Below are 22,100 nucleotides of genomic sequence, written 5' to 3'. Positions count from 1 at the left end.
ATAGGTAAGATATTCATTGTGTAGCTAGATATAACTGGAAATGAATTTCAAGGACAGCTGCAATCTTTATAGCAGATGTTATATCCACTGCTGAGATGGAGTTCTAATATCATTTCCTCTTGGTGTGACAGGAGATGGAATCACACTTCCATAGAAGTATGTCAATCACATAGAAAGTAGTTCTTCCTCAGCATTGTGAAAGGGTTGTTTAATCAGTAGAAATACTTGTTGAGATGCATCATAGTAATAAAGAAGTATTATAGGTACATGGGTTAGAAAATAAGATATGATTTACTTGAGATGTATTAGAGGTAATAATGAGTGTTAATCATGACACATGCATTTATATGAGGTTTTCAACACTACACAGCATATAGACAGTTACCTACAGTGGTTTATTGATGTTTTCACTTGTTGTGCACAGTAGCCCTCACTTACTTTTACTTATCTTCTAGGTATAAATAAGCATGGAAAAAGCACATAAAGAACGATTTGTATTTTCAGACTTTATTCTCTACCCCACTGTTTAAATTTAATGTTGTTTTCTCTTGTGTTTTTCCGGGCTTCCGTGCATCCTTCTTTGTGTCATTCTTTCCTATTTTTTTTGTCATTCTGTCTTTCCTTCCTTGTGTCCTTTTTTTCTTCTGTCCTTGTGTCTTTCCTCTCATTTTGACATTCCTCAGTTTTTCCTTGGTTGTTTTAGTCTTACCTTTTGGTTTTTTAATACATTTGTGCCTAGTTTTGACACTGTAAAAACTGACAGCCCCCTTTGGTTAAATGCTCTTATTTTATCTCCTAAAGTGGAACCTGATGTAAAAGCATAACCCGCCCACAGACAAATTTTGAAAAATGCCACCAAAGTGGGCAGTGCCACGAGACACTGAGGGGGACAGCCAAGTGTGGGGATGAGCGGAGGGGGTTAGGTGGGGGTGTGGTCAGTAGGATGAGGGAAAGTGGCAGCTAGCTTAATATGACATTTGGAAACATTGAGAGTTACCGGAGCGATGCTGGTACTTTCGCCATGAATAGATCTTTTGAGGTGGAGTATTTTTTATCCCCTTAGTCTCCAATTTCTGAGTGGTAAAGTGATGTTAGCAGTGTAAGGATTATGATTATTGATGAATTAATATTTATCAAAAATTATAATTAAAAATCATAATTCAGGAAAATAATTTCTTAACCAAAAATCATCACTTACGAATAGAAATCAGATATATCCTCTGATGTTGTGATTATGGGCTCAAAGCTCTTAATAATTATAATGAGCTATTCATCATTAATAATTGATAAATTATTAACCAGAACCAAAAAATGTCACTGTTTATTCAACTGTTTCACCGAAGGTGGGGGAACTTCGTCCTTGTTTTGATGGATAAATCACTCTTGCACGAAATAAACACAAACGCTTTTCTTAATTATATGTATGAAGATTTATTGAAGCCAAATAATAGAACCGAATAGAATATAATAGAATATCATGGAGAGCAAGAACTAGAAACTAGCAAGAATAAGTAAAGTTGGGCGGGATGAAGTTAGCAGCTAAGATAATAAGAGATTTACACACATTTTCAGAGCACATTGTTTTCAGATGTTCACAGTACTGAAAGCGTTACAGCACCAGTCAGCACAATAGCTAAACGTTGTAGCAATTGTTACTATTGTTTCATAATAAATGTTGAAATATTCTACACGGACTTCTTTACTAAATTTTGTTTCAAATGCAGAGACACAAGTTATATCACAACTCATTCCAGAGTTGACCATGGCTACATTCATTTTGGTTTCTGACAGTTTAGAACTTTGGACTGTTACGTCTACAAATCATATCATCTCATTTCAGTTGTCTGTAAATTAAGAAACAGAAAAGTCAGCATGTTTTTTTGCATGTTTTTTTTTCAATACCCATCTTTCTTTTTATCCAAAAAAGAAGTCATATCCAACCACAAAATGACAGAAGAATTTCTCCCTGTGATTTACTGGAGACCATATAAGTGCATTCCAATAAATTGTGATTTTGCTGTAAAGGACATATACGTTATTTGTTTGAGCCATAAGTTGTTCTGTGTTTTGCATTGACATCACCAGGGCTTTGCCTCTCTGTCGGTTCTTTATATTTCAAGAGGTAATAATCGTATTCATGTCAGTAGCTTATGTGCTTGTGAGTAAAGGCTGAGAGATGAAATGGACTGCTATCTGCAGCTCCTGTCATTAGACATCCTCTAATTGTTTTCTTCTGTTCACGCCTTCTTCCTGAAAACGTGTACAACCCACCTCCCCCCTTTCCCCCTGACCTTGGGGATCAGCTGCCCAAAAATAACTCTAAATGCAATCTATGGGAAGGAAAGAAAAGCATGAGTCTCATTGATTGTGGAGAATTAAAATTTTTTTCAACAAATTTTTTTACAGATGTCTCAGAAGATTATACAGCAGTGATGCTCCGCTAAAGGATTTCTTCTATTTTTGCTTTTCTTTTGTCACACTTTTATATTTTAGATCATCAATTTTTTTATGTTGTTTTAGAGATAACCTAAGTAGATATAAAAAGCAATTTTCAAATGATGATTAGATTCATTAAGGTAAAAAAGCTATCCAAACCAATCTGGCCCTCTGGAATAAAAACACCTTGATGCTCCCCATCACTTATGGAAAAATATTCTGGGACTGAAGAGATTATAGTGGAAAGTGTGGGTCATTTTACATTTTAGAATCAGACCGTCTTACTGTCACTCAGTATTGTGGGGGTTTGGGGCTGCTTTGCTTCCTCAAGACCACCTCATTTGAATGGCACCTCAAGGTGTGCCTTCTGCAGTTCATGAAGAAGTGGTACAGGTTGCTCAGGGCCTTCTTTGTGTCAATGCCTGGAGGAATTTAAACAGCTGTGTTGCGGACTATGGAGAATTCCCTGGGCAGGTGGAATGGTCTACATGGTCAAAAACTCAATGTCCTGGAAGCAATAGCTTTTGACCACTGTGGTGTCCTTACATCAGTTGTTGTTAATGTAAACACATGCACAGTAGAAATGCCAGTAGAAAGGATGGAAGTGGGGGTCTTTAGGAGGTAGCTTTTGGCTTAGCTATTAATCCCCGCAGCAGTCCCGTTTACAATTCCTGTCACACCGACTTCGTCTTATATGGGCGCAGTCTAGGCTGGTAGGAGACGTGGCTGGGTCTGACCGGTGTTCTGACGGTCCTCCATACCCATCAGAATGGCATACCCTCAAGTAATCTGCATGCGCTCCAAGGAATGCTTTAAACTTAAACCATCATTTCATCATTTCATTCCTTCATAAACATCAGTATGCTGTTTTGAAAAAGTAGACTAAAAACACCTAAACTGGAAGACGGAGCAAATAAAATCAACTTCCTGTCAGGAACTGTCTGTGCTTGGTTTTGAGCTTTGGTTCTTTGTTGGGTTTCTGTTACTTCCCTGTTCCTCATGCTCATCTGTGTTAATTAATTATTCTCCCTCAGTTCTCCAGCATTCCCTCTTCCAACAGTTGTGCCCTCTCTTTGATTACCTCCTCAGTTCATTGATCCATTTTTCCACTTCCCTCAGTATTTACTTGGTCTGGTTCTCATTGTTCTCCACCATGTACTTTTTCTATGTTCTTGTGTTCTTGCCTTTACCCTGCCTGTGTGCCCTACTGTAAGTGTAAGTTGTATGTTCATTAAAACTTTTGCACAGCTCACAACTCTCCATGCGGCTACTGTCGTTCTGCTCGCGCTTTGGTCCTCCACCACCTCCTTGCAATGCGACACTTCCAGTAGGCTATTCTGACAGGGTATGCCACAACAACAGAACACCAGCATGGTAATCCTGCAATGCAAAAAATCTCCCAGTCAGCCACGCTCACCATAACTAGACAGATGAAAGTATGCAGATCACGGTCACATGTGAGTTTTACATTTACGTGTTGCGACATAACTGATGAGGTTGATTTGTGTGAGTGCATGTACATAAAAAATATGTTTTTTGTTGAGAGCTAACGTAGCTGCAGCCACCAAACATGATCATTTAATTCCGAGGTTTATGAAATGAGTACAAACCTCTCACCATCAGCAAATGTACAGCACAAAAAGTGAACAGTATAGTATACACCACATGAATAGAAGCAATGTTTTTTCTTCACAATGGCAGACTAATACAGGTCCTTCTCAAAAAATTAGCATATTGTGATAAAGTTCATTATTTTCCATAATGTAATGATGAAAATTTAACAGTCATATATTTTAGATTCATTGCACACTAACTGAAATATTTCAGGTCTTTTATTGTCTTAATACGGATGATTTTGGCACACAGCTCATGAAAACCCAAAATTCCTATCTCACAAAATTAGCATATTTCATCCGACCAATAAAAGAAAAGTGTTTTTAATACAAACAACGTCAACCTTCAAATAATCATGTACAGTTATGCACTCAATACTTGGTCGGGAATCCTTTGGCAGAAATGACTGCTTCAATGCGGCGTGGCATGGAGGCAATCAGCCTGTGGCACTGCTGAGGTCTTATGGATGCCCAGGATGCTTCGATAGCGGCCTTTAGCTCATCCAGAGTGTTGGGTCTTGAGTCTCTCAACGTTCTCTTCACAATATCCCACAGATTCTCTATGGGGTTCAGGTCAGGAGAGTTGGCAGGCCAATTGAGCACAGTGATACCATGGTCAGTAAACCATTTACCAGTGGTTTTGGCACTGTGAGCAGGTGCCAGGTCGTGCTGAAAAATGAAATCTTCATCTCCATAAAGCTCTTCAGCAGATGGAAGCATGAAGTGCTCCAAAATCTCCTGATAGCTAGCTGCATTGACCCTGCCCTTGATAAAACACAGTGGACCAACATCAGCAGCTGACACGGCACCCCAGACCATCACTGACTGTGGGTAGTTGACACTGGACTTCTGGCATTTTGGCATTTCCTTCTCCCCAGTCTTCCTCCAGACTCTGGCACCTTGATTTCCGAATGACATGCAGAATTTGCTTTCATCCGAAAGAAGTACTTTGGACCACTGAGCAACAGTCCAGTGCTGCTTCTCTGTAGCCCAGGACTGGGGAATGCGGCACCTGTAGGCCATTTCCTGCACACGCCTGTGCACGGTGGCTCTGGATGTTTCTACTCCAGACTCAGTCCACTGGTTCCACAGGTCCCCCAAGGTCTGGAATTGGCCCTTCTCCACAATCTTCCTCAGGGTCCGGTCACCTCTTCTCGTTGTGCAGCGTTTTCTGCCACACTTTTTCCTTCCCACATACTTCCTACTGAGGTGCCTTGATACAGCATTCTGGGAACAGCCTATTTGTTCAGAAATTTCTTTCTGTGTCTTACCCTCTTGCTTGAGGGTGTCAATAGAGGCCTTCTGGACAGCAGTCAGGTTGGCAGTCTTACCCATGATTGGGGTTTTGAGTGATGAACCAGGCTGGGAGTTTTAAAGGCCTCAGGAATCTTTTGCAGGTGTTTAGAGTTAACTCGTTGATTCAGATGATTAGGTTCATAGCTCGTTTAGAGACCCTTTTAATAATATGCTAATTTTGTGAGATAGGAATTTTGGGTTTTCAAGAGCTGTATGCCAAAATCATCCGTATTAAGACAATAAAAGACCTGAAATATTTCAGTTAGTGTGCAATGAATCTAAAATATATGAATGTTAAATTTTCATCATGACATTATGGAAAATAATGAACTTTATCACAATATGCTAATTTTTTGAGAAGGACCTGTAAGGTTTAACAGAACATAATACATTTAAGTTATTCCTTCTGAAGGTGTTTCTGTAAGCTGTTAAACAATGTGGGGAACCCTCCTTTGCATTTTTTGTAAGTAGAGACTTAGAAGAGAGCAGGAGAATGTATTTTTTTACCACAATTGTGGCTTCACTGCTTTAATTATGTTTCAAATATTCATTAAGGGTAAACTACTCTTCAAAAATCAGGCTTCGATGTTTGCTTGTTTTGTTGGAACATTGTTTAAATATTGAATAGAACTCCTTTTCTAAGAGCAACATGTTATGTATTCCGTAGTCTCATTGGCATCTAAATCTATCTCATTGATCGTTCTCACTGACTTCAATGAAGTGGGTTATGAGGCGATACATAAATTCATTAGGGACATTTTGACTGAGTCAGCCCTCTGACTAATAATTTATATTTCTATACATATATTTTTAGGTTTAAGGGAAATAATAATTTCCACATGCTGAGGTATGGAATTTATTAAAGCCTGAGAACTGTTTTAATATTTAATCTGTCCTTAAATGTGTTTTAGTAATAAAGGTCATGTGACACTAAATACACATTTGGTTGCTGGTAAGATGTACACATGACAGCCTATCATTTGTTTTGCATTGAAGCTGTGTTTTAACCCTTAACATAATGATCTAAAGTTAGTGTTCAAGCTTTTAGTTGAGGAGCAAATTATTTAATGTCCTGATGCATTTTTCTTTAGATAGCTTTAAATTAGTTATATTAGTTAGAATAGAGAACTTTACAATGTGCTTGGTTCTCGAAAATGTTTTTTTTTTTTATAATATAGCAGCAAATTAATCTTCTTTATGTTACATACAACCTGCATAAAGCAGTGAGTAATTGATGTTCACTGAAAATGTATTTCTGAAACTAATTTAAAGCATAACTGATTTTCTATGGAATATAAATATACCCCAGAGTTTGACATGTTTGTGATAGTATATGGTACGTTTCTATAGAGGAATTTAGCTGTATTGTCTTATCCCACTTTGTCTTTGTATAAAGTGGCAGGTCAAAAGGCACAAATGAATGTATCTGGGACTACATCATGTTTATAAATCCACAGGATGTAGTTTCTAACACGCGGGACAGCCTGATAAGCCTTGTGTTGAAAACAATATGTCGTCGTCCACGTGTAGCTATGTGTTGTTTGTGAGTTTTCCATGTGCCTACTGCATGCTGTATGTTAGTTTTTCCAGTCATTGTGCTTCCATGTTTTACTTGTCTCCAACTCGCCTTCATCTGTTGACATTTGCAATATTTCAATGAATGTGTGTTGGCTTGCAAAATGCTGTATGAACTGCATTCTCTGCCACCTGAGAGTATATTGATTGACTTTATGAACAAATCAACACTCCTAAAAGCTAATTAGGATCAAATAGCACTGTTTGTAGTATAATTTGAGTCTGTCAGTTCTGTTGAATGGTATGATTTTGATTTTATATTTCTAAATAATTGAATATATAATTGACCTCTATGTTGTCTTAAGTGCATTGAGAGAACATCTGTTGTGAATTGGGACACTATAAATGAACTAAAGTGTCCGGATATTAAAGAAAAGTTCAACTTAAACCTTAGTGCTGTGTATAAGATTCGAATCTTTCCTAATTTTTTACGCTTTGCTTCTATTGAGTTAAATTTTCTTGTAATCTTTTAAATGGGTTCTGAGTGATATTTATTAAGGTTATCTGAATGTTTTTCTTTGCATATTGGTTAAAGGCCCATTTTCAGTCCTGTACTTGGAATGGCATTCTAGGTGCTTTTTAACCTGCAGTTGCAGTACTAAAATGTTTATAGAATGACTATATCTGAGGAATATGGTAGAATTGGCAAAATCGACCTTACTGGTTAATGTGGATGCTTCACAACCCTGGTGCAGGCTCAGGCACAAAGCTGCTTAAAGCAGTAACACCTTGAAGAGAACTTATAGCTTCTGCTCTATGAAATGAGATTGTGTTGGTGACCAACTTGAGGCAGTCAGCTCGAGTTGTGCTGCTGCTGCACATGTCATCACACTGCACAGATCATATCAAACATACATTACTGGTTTGCACAGTCTGTTGCCTACTATCTCCTGCTTTTATCCCGTCCAGCATTCACACATAGGCTCTGAGGCTTTCTCCTCATTCCCAAGCATGCCAGGAGACATGTTTAGGGGTTGGAGATATTCATCAACTCAGTGATGAGGCTGAAATCTCCTCAAAATCAATTTATTCCAATCACAGTTCTCTTCTATACATCCACAAATCACCTATACCTGCTTGTCTTGCAGTGTTGGTTGCAGGGGTGCCGGTGTCTATCTCCAGCAGGCATTGGGCAAAAGGCAGAGCACACCCTGGATAGGTCACCTGCCCATCATAATCTTCCATACATTCAACTAAATATATTCAAAGTAGTTTGTGAGACCCTTGTGCTGGCATAAACCGCAGAAAACAAATGACGGTTTAAGTGGTTTATTGAAATGACAAGAAAAGAAACAGTTTCTGCTGGCCTCAGGATAGGGTTTCAGGAAGGCACTGGGGAGAGAGGTACGTGATTATTGCAGGATATGACATGTGATGAATTTTGAGTTCTGGCGGAGGCTTACTGTGGAATGAGCTGGCGAGGATCCAGGAAAAAAGGTGAATACATCCAGAGGGGTTGAGGTTGGCAAGCTGGGTATGTGTGGAGTGGATTCTGATGACTGTTTCCTTATTTGAGGAGGAATTGAGGAGGCAGCGGTGGAATGGTGGATAGTTGGAGGTTGGACAAGTAGGTAAGTGATGGTTGACTTGTGGTGAGGTCTGGGCAGCAGATCCAAGGGGAAGTTACCAGAGGAGTGGTAAGGAGATCTTTTGGAAGGAAGCCAGATATGAGACCACCAGTTAGCTCCAGGGAGGAAGAAAGCAAAGAAAAAGAACTTGATACCCAAGGGAGTACTGCAGATCGGATATATATATATATATATATATAATATAGTGAATGCAGGTTGATACGCATTTGTATACTGTACACAGTTTTTCATTGAATGTTCTTTTTGCACACTGGTTTAGATGGTTTGTCATGGATTATTCCTTGCAGTACAAAAAGACACAATATAGTTTGATTTCTTTTTATTATATTGATTTTTATGCTGTGCATAATGCATAATGGCATATTTGGATGAAACACAGGGTAAATGTCATGACCAAAGGCTATGTCACATGCAGAAGGATTCAGCACTTTTATTTGACAAGATTTCCTTTTTTGGGGTGAAAAACACATTCGGCACAGTTTTGGCACATTTGGCTAAATTTATATCTTATCGTTATACAGTTACCAAAAGTGTACATGTAGACCTTATAACTGTGGAGCTGTTCTTGATTTATTTCAGTTTTGTTATTTCAGGAGGAAATTGCTTCTAAAAGCCTTAGGGGTTAACAGGTTAAAGTAGAGAAAAATACAAAATCAAATCAAAGATAAATGACAAAAAGGAGATTAGATTGCACCTAAGTTTATGAAAAAAGGGTTAAGCAGGTTTAATTCAATTTAATTCAATTCAATTCAATTCACTTTTATTTATATAGCACCAATTCACAACACATGTCATCTCAAAGACTTCACAAAGTGTTTGGAATGGTGCGGGGTTGTTGGGGAGGTTAGATTAAACTACTGAGTTTTAGAGTTTGGCCATTTTAGAATGGGCTATGTGTAGGGGTACTAAGTAAAATAATAAACTGATAAATTTGTGCATCTATAGCCCAGTTTTTTTGTTGTTGTTATTGTTGAATTATGAACACTGATCTTAACTAAGGGAAGTGAGGCCTACAGTCCTTTAGATATTGTTCTGGGTTCTTTTTGTGACCTCCTCCATCAATGAGATCTTAGAGTTATTTTGGTAGACCAGCCACCCTTGCACCGGAGGAAGGAAAGGAAGGTTCAAAGCCTTCTGTATTATCTTCATTTTTATATAATGGCTCTGTGACGGCCTGAGGTTGGCCCAGATGTGCAGTTCTACATCTGGGATTGGCTGGCCTTTCCTCCCGATGAACATCCTTCTGAAACCTGATTGGACTGTTCATCTGTGGCTCCTCCAATCACAGAAGTGACCCTTCTAATGCACCTTTTCCACTGGGTTGATTTGGCCTGGCAACGCAAGAGCAACTACAATAATATTAATGACCACAATGTAGTTTCAACCCTTTAGAAATGGCTTTGTAACCATGTTGCTTTTTGAAATGTTTTAGCATTCTTCATGTTGTCAGACAGGTTCTATTTAAGTGATTTCTTGATTTTATAGATCAGGCAGTAATCAGACCTAGTTGTGGCTTGTGAAATTAAGTTCAACTTTCCAAATATGTGGCTAATCACCATTAGTTCATGATTGAATTAGAGAGCAATTACTATTTCACATACAGACAGGCTTGTTTGGACAGTTTTTTGCCTTAATGAATTAAATTATCACTTGAAAACTACATTTTAAATGTACTCAGGTCAAATACAACACTCTAATTGGCAGTGGGATCATTTTCTGCTGGGTTGACTTTTCTCATGGTCAAAACAATTGCACACATAAAACATAACTAATAGTTTTATCGTCCCAGCTTGAAAATCTTCAACATCAATGCTATTTTAGTTTGAAACAAACAGAGGCTGTCCTTTGACATGTTGTGATGTCTTCATTTAGAATTTCAGTATCACTATACAAATACCTGGCTTAACAGATAGTTTTAGAAATTAAGTATGCTTCAGTGGCTAATTGTACTTCATACCAGACAGCTTAATTCAATCAAATCAATGCAGAACATTTGTTTTTAATTAAATCTAAGAGGATGGTGTTGAGGACAAGAGGACAAGTGTCTGAGATCTCGCAAGAGCTGTGTGTAAGTAGTATGGCGGTATACTGGTAAACAAACACAACAAACTCAGGTAAAACAAGTCAATAAATTCAAGCCAAACATAGAAACGTTTCAAATACTAACCACTGTCTCATATTTTCCCAAATAAACAAACTGGACGAGGAAACATTGGACACCCTTGTCCGAGCTACTGCACGAATTGGTGGTTAGACGCCTCAGGGTTCCTCCGGCTCTTTTTTTCCCAGAAGCGACCCCACTGTCAGTAAAACTTTCTTTTAAAGGAATGACTCTCAACCAGAACTAAACCTTTAACACTTTTAATCTAAATAAGGCAGAGAAATGGTTACAAAGATCAGCGCTGAGGCTCCCGTCCTGGATCGTTGCAGAGATCAAAGTGATGACGCAACCTCAAAAGAAGGTCGCATGTAGTTTGATATCTGGTACTCCCTTGCATGGGATGTACACTCCCTCGGTGCTTATTAGTAGACTATCTGTCACCATTCTGGTGTCTATCTGATAGGGTGTATAATAGCAGGTGTCCAATCCTTAATCTAAGTGTTGCTGCAGCATTCTAATCAACCTGGTTACAGACTGTTCCACAATCAAACGCAATGTACCAAACTTTATGTCAAACTGTAGGTTATGTAATGTACACCAATGAGGATTCTTATCCATATCCTAACTGAAGTGAAAACATCAGAACTTATACTTTATCAGTATTGTGTGAGTGGGAAAACTCATCTATAAGTAATAATGACAAAGGTTATTCCTAACAGCCTGGAGAGCTACATGTACAAATGTTTTGAAATCATTGTAATGGGCAAGCCATCCCAGCACCTTCACTATCTCTTCAGAGAAAAGCTGAGCTGATGTCCTGGACTCTATTGACAAAAACCTAACCAGCCTGGATGCTCGTCTGGCACTGTTGGAGGTTCTCCACAGGGAATTCCAAGCTCTGATGGAGTCTCTGGAGTTCAGCCAGGAACAACCAGCTTCGCTCATAGTTGTGAACCAAACGCTGAGGGATAGTGCAAAAACACTTACCAATGGAATGACACAGCTGTCTGGAGAAAATAAAAAATTAAGGAGACCATCCTGGATATACAAGCTCGGGGCATGCGGGACAACCTTGTCTTCTCCGGCATCCCAGAACGGACAGAGGAGGACGCAAAATCCGTGGTCCATGAATTTGTCCAATGTAAGTTGAATTCCAAAGTGACGAGGTAAAAAACATCCGATTCTATCATGTTCACCGGCCCGGAGGTAAGAAGCCACATCACAACTGACCTCGGCCAATTGTAGGTGAGTTCAAGCACTACAAGCAAAAAGAGCAGGTCAGAAGTCAGGGCACAGAGCTGCGGGGAATGAACTAGCATTCATGACCAGTTTTCAAAGGAGATCCTATAAGGGTCGAGTATTATTTGCAATATTAAGGCGAGTATTATTTGCAATCAAAAGGAAATATATCACAGAAGAAACCAGAGCTACAGTGGCTGTAGAACTCTATATTAATGGTCAGTTGACTGGGAGATCACTCCGTGGCTTTATTGGGAGCAACAGCAGGTTAATCTAAAACATGTAACACTGGTTAGATAAGAGGTTAGATAACTGGCAAATGTAATCTAATGTAAAGCACAGCTCAGCATGATGTTTACATTGTTTGACGAGGGCAGGGCCAAGGCTTGGCTTTTGGGTATCCGCTCCTTTTTGTCCGCTTTCATTTTGTTTGTTATCGCACCTCTCTGTCATTCTTTTTTCTTTCTTTCACACACAAACATGCACACTCACACAAATCCACACACGGACACAAATATTTCTTATCCCTATATTTATCACCCCCTCTTACCCCCAGTACCTTCTCAATTTTCTGTTTTTTCTCTGCTATATCTCTGCCTCTGGACTTTACATCAGGCAACCCCAAGCACCAACTATGATTTCACTTGGATCCAAATATAAATTCTGCCAACATTACTCTCTTGTTAAATCCAAAGATCCAGTATTTCCTACTTACTACTGTTCCATATTCCTTATTAACGTTGATCTCAAAATTATCTGTAAAGCCCTCACAAAAAGACTAGAAAAGGTAACTCCTCTCATAATATATCCTGATTAAAACTGATTTTCTATAAAGGAGGCATTACATCCAGACATACACCCATATGAAACAACCATGACATCCTACAAAAACATAATATGATACACTTTCCAGATTGGAGGAGTAAAGGAATTGAATATCTGGAACATATATTTGATGGAATTCAGTTCATCCCATTTAACAGATTAATTATGTCATAATATACAGTTTTACTGACTCTGGATGTGGCAACAATCACAGAGGCAGAACAGCAGGTTTAACGGTTTATTTGTAATACAAGTAAAATGAGACTGAGCCTGGACTGGATCTGCCGGAGGGATCTGGATTGGCACTAAGAAGGAGAGGAGAGAGGTTATTGTTGTTCCGGTAAAGTTATGGAGAGGTGTGCAGAGAAGGATAGAGATCAGCTTACTGTTGGTGGTGGATGAGGGCTTGTTGGAGGAGGCAAGTCTTCCCCACCAAGGCTGAGCTTGGCAGGAGGAATGGCATGGAGATTCACAGTGCTGACATTCTTTCTGTGTGATCCCTGAGCGGTTATGCTTCAGCTGATTTGGTACATTGAGCTGAATTGTCACATTGCTGCTGCAAAGCAATATCGACTATTTTTTATAAAAATGTTGCCAATGACATTTATTTATTGTTGCTATAGAGATCACACCTCATAGTGTTGAAAGTCTACTCTTGACAATGAAGGATAAATGTTTTTTCCACCTAGACATATTCAGGGGCAATGGTGGCAGCGGTTGTAGAGGTTCGCGCATTAAGGGGTGGGTTGCCAGTTCAAATCCCTGCTCCAACCAGCTCAGTTGTTCTGTCCTTGGGCAAGACACTTCACCCACCTTGCCTGCTGATGGTGGCCCGGTGACGCCGATTGTACGGCATCCTTGTTTCTGTCAGTCTGCCCAAGGGCAGCTGTGGCTACAATATGGTTTACCACTGTTAGTGTGTGTATGAATGGGTGGATAACTGATTGCAGTGTAAAGCGCTTTGGGGTCTCTGGGGATTTGATAAAGTGCTATACAAGTGAAGAGGTGAAGACCAAAGTGTAGGAAAGAAACATTTCAAAATTAGCTTTATTAGCCAAGACTGTGTGCACAAACAAGGAATCTGATTTCGGTTTCAATGCTGAGTCGCTTTGTATTTGAATTCAGGTGCACATCCTCAGTTTTGTCACAGAGTAATGTTAGTGCATACTTAAGTGGCATTTTTAGGGTCTTGAAACAGTGAGGGCTTTAGCCCAGAACCCTCCTTCAGTCTCTGTTTATTTATTTTGATCACTATGTTTATTCCTCCTGCTACCTGCTCAGTGGGGCTCACCCTGGTCTCACTGAGTATAAATGATGGTGAGACCAGACAAACAGTACCCAAATAATGTTTTTCTTCAGCCATTAGGACCCAGTGAAGCCCAGATCTTAAAGGGATGTGCTTCTCATAGAATCTGGGATATAATCAGCCAGGGCTTGACATTAACTTTTTTGCTCACCAGCCACTGTGGCTAGTGGTTTTCAAAAGTTACTAGCCACTCAGCATTTTCACCAGCCACAGTGTTGTTGTTGAGAATTTGATTAATATGATTAAAGCTGACTATAGCTTGCTAAAGTTTACTCAAACTAGATTTACAACATTTTTAAATGTAAATGACCATTTTACACAATCATATCAAGACTACATAAAATGTTTACCACTTCAGGTCATTATCAAGCATTCAGCTTTGATAAGGTTCTGTGCAGGGGCGTTTTTAGGGTCTAAAAACATTGGGGGCTTTAGCCCAAACCCAAAATATTAATATTTCCATAAGACAGTTTATAAGTAATTTAAAGTTAAAATAACAAAGGACATATTGTACCAGTTCTCTGTCTCGGCTGGGTTTAGACTGAATGTAAGTTATTGTGAATCAAACAAAATAGGTTTACAATAATTTTACTTGTTTTTTTATTTTTGTTAGGAGCTGAATGAAGAAAAGAAGAAACAGAGTTTAGGACTGATGAAAATTATATAAAAAAAAAAACGTAATCTGAATTTTTCAATGACAAATGTTTTTCTTAAACTCAGAGATATTTACTATGGGCCAGATAAATGTGCTTCTTTTGTCACCTGCATAAATTACCATTTTAAACATCACACTCTCATCAAAGTGTTCCACCCCTGAGGCTCCATTGTCTTAATTTCTTACATAAAAAAAAAGAAAACTGGTATAAAGTAGATTTTTATTAAATCTTAGTCAAATGGTAAAACCCTAAAACACATTTATTTATTTTAATTATGCCAAGAGCTTTCGAAACATTTTATTAAAATTGTTCCTCCTTTTATGAACCTGTTCTCTTTTATCACCATCTTTTCAGCCCTTCATTCCACTTCTGGAGAAATGTGGCCTGCCAAAAATAATAAAAGAAACATTTTTCAACACAGTCTTTTGTTCTCCACGGAGCATGTGAGACATTAGTGCAGTTCTTACTATTAAACACTTTCTGAGAGGAAAGGGTGTTAAGTTGTGGTGTTTAAAATATAGCGTAGAGTCTAATCCTGGACCGTATCAGTACTAATATTACAGTTATTAATAACTGTATACATTTGGTATGTATGTCTCACCTTCAGTAAAACTGTATCCATGTTTAATTAGTTTAGTTTATATAATATTACATGTGTAATTCAGAAAAATAAAATAGTTAACTAATCAACCTGTGATTAATTGCTATGATTTATTTCTTAATTATGCTGCATCTTTAAAGCCAGAGCTGCATGTTTAGAATCAGCACAGAAAATATGGAAAAGAAGATGGAGACTTACCTTTACATTTCTACGTCTTACTGGAACCAGGAGATATTTTCCTGGTTTATTGAGCAACACTTTTTTCTGTCTACATGTAGAACTGGACCATAACACTGGCTGCAGCAATGAGACCAATGTGTTGATCTGAAGGACCTTTTAATGTCTTCAGCTACGTTAGGATTAAATGCTTTTATTTTGACTGAAGTAAAGAACGAGATATTTTCACATCATGATGCAAATCCAGCATGTGTAGATTTACCGCTCTGCTTCCACCTGTTCCTGAACACACGCACCAGCCTCCCACTCCCCGGTTGGCACTGTGGTTGCTCTAAAATGATCCCTGTTTGAGGCGCTCAGAGTAACTGTTCGGGTAATGAACGAGGCAGGTTGACGGCCCTGGAGTTAACTGCTGTTCTGGACTTCTCCAGAATGGACTCTGTCTCTGCCTGTGCACGTAGTTGCGCATTCCTGGTGCCGCGAGTGCGCAAATAAGTATTTTTTGTTTCTCCTTTTAACTCATCGTCAGGTTAGGTGGAGCGGGAGGTGACTATGTGGAACAAAATTGGAAAAAAAAACTCATTGTTTTTAAATAAAAATGTGAAGTCCAATACCATTTTGTGGCTGCATCTTTTTAATACATCTAAATTTCTTCAATTAAGAAGTCCAGGGCTATTCAGAAAACCTCCGGGTCTAACGACGCACCTGGTTCTGTGTAAAGCTCCCTTTCTATGAAAATATGCAGAAACATAATGTTTCTACTTTGTACACTGCGGTGATGTTTGAAACATTACCGCCCCCACCGCACCTGTCTAAAGCGACGTCGGTCATGAACGGATCAGAGAGCAAACACCGTACGCAGGCGAAGTCATGGGAGTTGTAGTGTCGTAGCGTTGCATTTCAACTTGCTTATTATTTCAGATCCCATTTGAGAAAACTACAATTAAAAACTGTATATATAATTCAACCCGCCAAAGTGGCTAGTCGGAGAGGCTGTGTTACCCGCCACTGCTAAAATTCATTCGCATTTGGCAGGTTAGCGGGTGTTAATGTCAAGCCCTGTAATCAACGTTCTATTTCGCAAAGGCCTTGCCCTTTAAGGCTATCGCTAGTGGGTCAAAGGTAAGTAGAGTGTAGTCTTTGCCTCACTGGGTCTGTCTGGACCACAAACATAAAGCATCTGCTGGCAGGACAACTTCAAACTCTGCCTTCAGCATGCATAATTACGCACTTAGAGGTGCCTGGCGAACCTGAACAGGGAAGATACATAATCTCTTCTGGGCAGAGGCTGAGATGACAAACCTGCTGCTTTGACTAGTGACAACACAAGGTCACAAACTGTAACAGTTCAGAAAAGCAGGAGCAGAACATCAGTAGCTGAAACATTCCTAATGACGTAACCCCTGTGTGTTTCAAGCGCACAGTGCCAGGCCAGCTGTGGTTCTTACTAAGCTCACAGGAGGATCCACCGTTAGGAGTGGATGACTTCCTTCACAGTCCACGGCCAAAGACACTCCGATGTGGTTTTCCTCCAGTGTCCCTGATCCTGCAGCCTCTGGATTTGGTCACTGTTCCTCCTGCACCCCATCCCGAAGCCACAGGACCAGCAGACTGCACAAAGTGCTCAACAAACTGTAAGAGGCCAGTTTCACACTAAATCTGGATAAATGTGACCTGAGAAGACAAGAAGTAAAGTTCCTCAGACACATTTTTCTGCGGTAGTAATCTGGCCAGACCCAGAAAAAGTAAGAGCAGTCATAGCAATAAAAAAGCTGTCAAATGTCAGCAAAGTGCACAGCTTTTTCGGGATGGTTAACCAGCCAGAAAAATTCATCCCATGACTGACTGAAAAAGATAAACCCCTAAAAGACCTAAATGAAAAACCTTTGTGTTCGTGGCTGTGCAAAGCAAAAAAATTTTTGATCAGCTGAAAAGGAACTAATGTCAACTTCTGTTCTCACACTCTATGACCCAAACAAACAAAACTGTCAGCAGATGCCTTATCATATGGACTGGGAGCAGTCCTATTGCAAAAGGAGAGTGAGCAGCGAAGACCTGTAGCAAATGCGTCATGCTCTTTAACAGAAATGGAGCAGAGGTATGCAGAGGTGGAGAAGGAGGCGCTTGGGTGTGTGAAATCTTAAAGATTTTCTCATCGGTTGACACTTCTCTTTAGAGACTGACCACAAGCCACTAGAGCCTAGTAGGACATCAAGTGCTAACCGAGCTTCCACCCAGGATCCAGTGGTTCCGATTTAGGCTCATGAGGAACAGTTACAGTATCTCACACTCTCTGGGAAAAGCACTCCTCACACGCTGTCTGTCAGTGAAGACCCAGATTCTAAGTCTACATCTGAAATGGATGACACAAACATCTACGTGGATGAAATAATCAAAAGCATGCTTGCTAGCTCAACACACGTCACACAGTTAAAGGAACAACTACAAACTGAAAACATACAGGGGTTGGGCAATGAAACTGAAACACCTGTCATTTTAGTGTGGGAGGTTTCATGGCTAAATTGGACCAGCCTGGTAGCCAGTCTTCATTGATTGCACATTGCACCAGTAAGAGCAGAGTGTGAAGGTTCAATTAGCAGGGTAAGAGCACAGTTTTGCTCAAAATATTGAAATGCACACAATATTAGGGGTGACATACCAGAGTTCAAAAGAGGACAAATTGTTGGTGCACGTCTTGCTGGCGCATTTGTGACCAAGACAGCAAGTCTTTGTGATGTATCAAGAGCCACGGTATCCAGGGTAATGTCAGCATACCACCAAGAAGGACAAACCACATCCAACAGGATTAACTGTGGATGCACTAGGAAGCTGTCGGAAAGGGATGTTCGGGTAGTAACCCGGATTATGTCCAAAAAAAAAAAATCACGGCTGCCCAAATCACGACAGAATTAAATGTGCACCTCAACTCTCCTGTTTCCACCAGAACTGTCCGTCGGGAGCTCCACAGGGTCAATATACACGGCGGGGCTGCTATAGCCAAACCTTTGGTCACTCATGCCAATGCCAAACGTCGGTTTCAATGGTGCAAGGAGCGCAAATCTTGGGCTGTGGACAATGTGAAACGTGTATTGTTCTCTGAGTCCACCTTTACTGTTTTCCCCACATCCGGGAGAGTTACGGTGTGGAGAAGCCCCAAAGAAGTGTACCACCCAGACTGTTGCATGCCCAGAGTGAAGCATGGGGGTAGATCAGTGATGGTTTGGGCTGCCATATCATGGCATTCCCTTGGCCCAATACTTGTGCTAGATGGGCGTGTCACTGCCAAGGACTACCAAACCTGTCTTGAGGACCATGTGCATCCAATGGTTCAAACATTTTATCCTGAAGGCGGTGCCGCGTATCAGGATGACAATGCACCAATACACACAGCAAGACTGGTGAAAGATTGGTTTGATGAACATGAAAGTGAAGTTTAACATCTCCCATGGCCTGCACAGTCACCAGATCTAAATATTATTGAGCCACTTTGGGGTGTTTTGGAGGAGCGAGTCAGGAAACGTTTTCCTCCACCAGTAGCACGTAGTGACCTGGCCACTATCCTGCAAGAAGAATAGTCCGTTCCCTCTGACCACTGTGCAGGACTTGTATATGTCATTCCCAAGACGAATTGACGCTGTATTGGCCGCAAAAGGAGGCCCTACACCACACTAATAAATTATTGTGGTCTAAAACCAGGTGTTTCAGTTTCATTGTCCAACCCCTGTATGTTCAGAAGTCATGTCATTTCTTCTGAGTAGCTGGCCAGAAAGTCACCACCTCAAGGGCCTGATTAAAGCATATTGGCCACACAGAGACACTTTAACTGCACAATGATCAGTTACTAAAAGGCACCAGACTAGTGATCCCCACTGCTATGGACAACTCTGTCCTCATAGCCCTACATGATGGACATCAGGGAATGTCTAGATGCAGAGCGAACACCAGAGAGACAGTATGGTGGCCTGGTCTGAGAAGCCAAATAAATGAACAGTAAAAAACTGCAACATATGCATCACAGAGCGTGCTAACCCAGTGGAGCCCTCGATGCCAAGCGAACTCCCTGAAAGACCATGGCAAAAAGTTGGAGCAGACCTTTTTACATTCAACTGCACTATTAATCTAAATTTGTGGAAATAGCCAAACTGACTCCCACAAGATCAGAAGATGTTACAGCGCATTTAAAGTCCATCTTTTCCAGACATGGAATTCCAGAGCTTTTCTACAGAAACAATGGACCTCAGTTCTCAAACCAACGGACTTTAGAACTGTCATACCTGCTTGTGTTTTGAGTTCTTGAGTTTGTGTTTTTGTTAAATTACCTGGTCTAGTCTTGTTTTCTGTCTCCCTGCACCCAAGCCCACACCTGTTCTGTGTTTTCCCCTGATTGTCTTGTCACAAATGGTCCCCCCCTGCTGTTCAGTTTTGTATTTAAGCCCGTTTGTTTCCGTTGTTCCCCGCTGGTTCCTTATGTATATGTTATGTGTATGTGTGTTTCCTGCTGCGTGCTTGCTACCCTGTCTGTGTCCTGCCATGGAAAATAAAGACTCGTCTTACCTTCAAACCTGGAACTTCAGGAGTTTTTCCCTGCATATTGGTCCATCAAAAAACCAAATTAAGACAGCAACAGCCTATGGTTTCAGACATGTAGCAAGTAATCTAAGATTTGCACAAAGCAATGGAGAGGCAGAACGTCATGTCCAAACTGTGAAAAGACTACTAAAGAAAGCAAATGACCCATACCTTGCACTTCTAGCTTACAGAGTGACACCACTGGCTAATGGATATAGCTTAGTGGAACTGCTAATGGGATGGAGACCCACATTAAACCAATCTGTTCCCGTAGCTCTGACAGCTGATCCAGGTCCTGTCAGAACTACGCTTACAGGGTTTACTGGCTTTAGGAACTCATCAAGAGACAGACCTATTGAAAAAAGGGGTTGAAATGTAAAGAAAGGTTTAAGAGAAAAGAAAGTGTTATAATAGGTTCAAAGAAATCGAAAGATTAAAAAAAGTTACAGTTTTCATACATGCAGTAAATGTTCTCTTAACACTGTTGTTTTCAAAGAAAGGGGAATGTGGTGTAATCTGCTTTAGCATGAAACGCTTAACAGGGAGGTCGACTGTGAACCGTCAGCTCGTTTAAAATGGGGGTTGCAGGACGTTGGTGAATAAAGGACGAGTTTGACTGTCTCACCAACGTGTCGCTTGAATCTTTATGCCTCCAAACACGACAAAAACTGTTTAAATATCAGCTTCTATGTTGCTTTAATACATTTGTACTTCCGACTTGAGAGCATTCAGGGCTTCACCAGTCATGGACCTCACCGCATGTGACTGAACTGAGATCACATAATGGCTGGAAAATATCAAATATTATTGTATGTGCATGTTATAGGCTATTATTATATCACAAATAATCCCAACAACAATTTTACAAAAACGACCATTAGGCCTACATTGATACACAAACTGGTAGAATAATGATGAAAAGCTGTGTTTCCATGTAAAATCTGACTGGTCAGAGTGTGACAAAGTGGTTCAGTTTGTGTTTACCACTTTTCCCTTATTCTTATTTCTGATTTATTTACTTTCGGTAGCTGGTCATGAAGCCTAAATTTAAACATTAGTTTGCAACTTTGCTTCACTTACTATCCCGGGTTTGTTTGTGTTAGCATTATGTTGCAGTTTCCATCTATTTATATGTTTGGGTTAAAGCTATTACTTCTGGACTATTGGTTGAATTTGTTTATTTTGTTTCAAAGTATATTCATGGTATTTGTTTTCCTTTTTATTCCCCATTGTTTGTCATAGTGTTTCCTGCTTGAATGGCTGGATGATGTCATTGATTACCTTGCTGGGTTCTACCAATTAGAGGGTTTTCTTTGGAGTATTGCTTTGTTTGTTTTTCTTTAAAGTAACTTTTGAGTTAACTTCTATTACATGGTATATTTTGCAGAGCCTTTCATTATGAAGATGCGTTTGTAAATTAAATTAGTAATTTTGTTTTTCTAGTTTCTCTGTTTAGATTTTGTTTTTTTTTTTTTTTCCTGTCTAATTGTGGCTTGGTCCACTCAAGCGCAGGTGTGTTGCCAACTGGCTATACAAACCAGTGAGTGCTTGGAAGCTAGAAAAAAAGAGTGATCTGAGTCAAAAGTAACAAATAAAAAGTCAACAGAAGAATCTGAAACTGGGGGCTGGTGCTGTTGTCTTGTTCACCTTGCTGCTCCTTGACAACACTACTTCACACAGAGGTAATTTTTTCTTATGAAACTGAGAAAAGTAAAAATTAAATAAAACATTTGTCTTCTGCGTTGTCGTTATGTTGCTGAACGTCTGCTGACAAAACTTTTTTTTGTCCTTTATTTTTCATATTAACTAATATTAACTAATGCTGCCTATTTCCTGACCCCAGACCTATACATGTCCTGAATGGAGGGAAGATGAGCCTCAGTGATCCTCTTTGCAGAGCTCATATTAACTAATATTGTCTTCAATAAAAGACAAAGTCAAATACAACTGCATTCATTAAAAAACCGTTTCGTGCATCCTGGCTGTCGGGAGAAATTATGTGATGGCCGATATGCCAGATTATGACTGGCATTGCATTCAAAAAATAAAACAATGACCTTGACAGGCTGCTGCCTATTTCCTGACCCCAGACCTATACATGTCCTGAATGGAGGGAA

General features: G+C 39.8%; 1 protein-coding gene and 1 long non-coding RNA gene across 6 annotated transcripts in view; one reads left to right on the top strand and one right to left on the bottom strand.

Annotated features, from left to right (window-relative positions):
- Window positions 1–22,100, top strand: part of mcf2l2 (MCF.2 cell line derived transforming sequence-like 2) — a 176,052-nt gene that overhangs the window by 15,435 nt on the left and 138,517 nt on the right. The window lies entirely within an intron of this gene.
- Window positions 8,174–11,861, bottom strand: LOC124873603. The gene is made up of 3 exons (XR_007039585.1): window positions 11,598–11,861; window positions 8,324–8,567; window positions 8,174–8,252 (listed from the first exon to the last, which is right to left on the bottom strand). It is a non-coding gene; the product is annotated as an uncharacterized LOC124873603 (long non-coding RNA).

Source organism: Girardinichthys multiradiatus, chromosome 9 (genome assembly GCF_021462225.1).
Source record: "Girardinichthys multiradiatus isolate DD_20200921_A chromosome 9, DD_fGirMul_XY1, whole genome shotgun sequence".
Lineage (NCBI taxonomy): Eukaryota > Metazoa > Chordata > Actinopteri > Cyprinodontiformes > Goodeidae > Girardinichthys > Girardinichthys multiradiatus.
This window is presented reverse-complemented; position numbering and strand designations above follow the sequence as displayed.